Genomic DNA, 3166 nt, shown 5'->3' with positions numbered 1-3166 from the left:
GCTGCGCCACCAAGGAGGGCCCTGTTCCCAGCATTTTAACAGAGAGCAGTGAGAAGAAACGGGCTGCTTTGTGCCTGTCAATAGACTCAATATAGCATCTTTTTCCCCAGGGATTAATTCAACTTTTGATGAAATCTTTCTGAGATTTAAATCATGATGTTACAAACCTCCAAGGAACTACTTTATGAGTTGTGACCTTCCTTACTACTCTCTGCTGTTTCATAAAGTACGAAGATTGATTTATAAAGTGTATAATGTGCTTGAAAACAAGGAATAGCAATGAGAATTGCAAAATATAAGATTAATATAAATATTGCAAAAAGTATGCTTTGGTTACAACATTCTATAATTCAACCTAAGTTACTACTGTATAGGTGGTAGCACCAGTGTCAAATGAGTATAATAATTTTGTGAAAGCTATAAACTATTCCCAATGATTAGCTAAAAATGCTATGATACAAATAAACCTGGTAATGCTGAAAAAGTATTTTGAACCAAAATCACATTGTACACTTTAGGCTAAAGATTTAGTTTGGAGGACTTTTGAGTTAAGACAAGCTCCTTTGAAATAAACTATTCATATTCAGTGTTCATTTATTTGTGCCAGCTTAATTTTGGTCTCAATAATTATTTTACCATGAGTATCATCAAGGATGGGAATGATTTTAATGTTTTCAGAACAACATGAAATGAATCTTATATCCTAATTAAGACAGCCCAGACATATACTTGAGGCTACTTGTTTTCAAGGATAAAAAGTTACTAAAAAAAAAAAAAAAAAAAAAAAGGGCCCTCCCTGTGGCGCAGCGGGTTAAAGCACTGCACTAAGAAGCGAAAGCCACTTCTACATGAGTTCGATCCCCGCCTGGCCCAGAGGAGATCAACATGGCACGGCAGACCTCTCCTCACCCGCCCGCTGCTCCCCTCAGCAGTGTACTTCGTTAATCTGCCTGTTCTGCTCCCCACTCTGTCTCAGGTGAATCCTCTCACCCTCCGCATCTCTGGCCTGTACCCCAGTTCTGTATGAATAAATAAATCTTAAAAAAAAAAATCCAAGGGGACTCTCTGCCCAACCCTGACTTTGTCCCTGATTTCCAATGTTTGGTTAACCTTCTATTAATTCCCTCACTTTCCTTCACCTGGCCTTTCTAGTCATAGACCTTACCATGGTGAGCCACGGTTGAAGGCAGCTCAGTGAAAGCCAGGCACCATGTGACAAAGGAACACTTATGCACTTTCCATGAATGGATTCATTCATTAGGTGTACGCAGGTGTATGCACTGGCACTGCCTTTGCATGCCACCGTACCTGCCGTTACGAATGGAAAAATATCAGTCCCAACACAGGTACTTCCCACGCTCAGTCATCGGCCAAACATTGGGAATGAACACAATTTTTACTTTTCCTCCAGTTGTTCTCCTGTTGAATAGTCTGAAATGCAAAGTCTGAAATGCAATTTAGATTATTGACTTTGGCAAAGACAGCACATGAAGAGCTACCAGAGAAGGCTTGACCCCTGTAGCCAGATAACTACAGACAACACGAAGGCATACATTTAACTCCATCATGAAGTTAGCTGACATGAGAGGAACATGGCCATTTCATGTGCTGTGTGACCAGTTGACTAACTTAATCCTTTCACTAGGAAATGGAGTAATTAATCAGCATTCTGTTACAGTGTACATGTATTCTTGCCAACGAATATGAAGTGCTTACAGAGTGAGGAACCTCTAAGCTCCATGAGACATTAGTCATTTGATTAAAGGGTACAGCATTCAAGCTGAAAGTGGTTAAACTGGGAACAAACTTGGCCTCATTTTCTTTGAGACTTTGAAGTTCACTGTGAATCTCTGATAGCAATAAACAAGAGACCTGATTAGAAATGAAAGGAGAAAGTAATGATGTGAATGAAGACAGGACTTGATTTTCAACAACAGAGAAGTCTAGCCAAGGAAATACCTATGCCTTTCCCTTAAATGACTTGCTGGAGGGACTGCTGTGTGGTAACTGGTACTAGAGTCACTTTTTTTTTTTTTTTTACTATCAATTAGTATTGTTAGCGAGCAGCTTTACTATAGAGTTCCTAACAGCAGCAAAAATAAATTCCCTCCAATTAAGTAGTCTAATAAGCTATTTAGGATTTTACCACTTAACATTCTTTCCTTCCCATTTAATTTCAGCTTTCACTTGGATGTCATCTTGTTGAAAATCCATCACAGAAAACTATGTGGAAAAAAAGATAATGTTGCTAAGTGTTCCTGATGTTCAGAAACGAGCAGAAGCACAATATTTTTTCCAAATCACCCCAGGATTTTTCCCTAATAATTCAGTTTCTCCCTACTAGAAATTAATATATGAAAATATATGAAAATGGTCAATATGCAGATTCAAATATCACACTAGCTACTTGCCTTCAGTAAGTGCTATATGCATAAATTTGAAACAATACAATATTTTAAGGTTCTTGATTATAATAATGCCTTGGTGTGCATATATGCATGTATAATTATGCTCATTTAATTTAATCATGAAAATATTATAGGATCATTTGGTTTTCTCCTCTAAAAGTTCTCTCACTTTTTTCCATTAATTCATTCCACTTTGCCCCTTTTACAAGTCAGCTGGTGCTAAGTAGTGGTTTTTGAACTAAAAGGAAGATGGCTACATTCCTGTGGAATTAATAGACAGAAAAGGGGGCTGTGGAAAGGTAGTAATCTCTCGCCCTTCGTATACCCGTCCTAGTCATGCAGCGGTGTTAGGCTTTTCAGTAGATCCTCGCCCTATAAATAGCCACGTTTGACGATTAGTTCTTCCTGCAAGTTTCCAGTGCTTCTGAATACAGAGAATTTGCCCAGGGGCATCACCTGACCGGAGACCTGAAACCAGCAGCAGTGACCCACACATTCCATTTGCTTGACTGGAGGGGAGCTTTAGGGACTTTGCAGAATTGCTGGAATCACATGGGCTGCTTGGAGGGGAACAAAGGGTAGAGGTCATTTAACTTAACTGTGCCCGAAAAGAACAGGTAATGCCATAGTCAGGAGGATGGAACTGGGTCATTCTGAAGGAAAGGGGAAAAAAACATGACACAGTGATTAGTATATCGTACCCTCCCCCCCACCAAGAAAATCGTATTTTCTTCCTCACAGGAAAAAAAAAAAAAAAA

This window comes from Condylura cristata, unplaced genomic scaffold, assembly GCF_000260355.1.
Source record: "Condylura cristata isolate star-nosed mole 26May11 unplaced genomic scaffold, ConCri1.0 scaffold00012, whole genome shotgun sequence".
NCBI classification, from domain to species: Eukaryota; Metazoa; Chordata; class Mammalia; order Eulipotyphla; family Talpidae; genus Condylura; species Condylura cristata.
The sequence above is the reverse complement of the archived record's forward strand: the minus strand, read 5'-3'. Positions refer to the sequence as shown.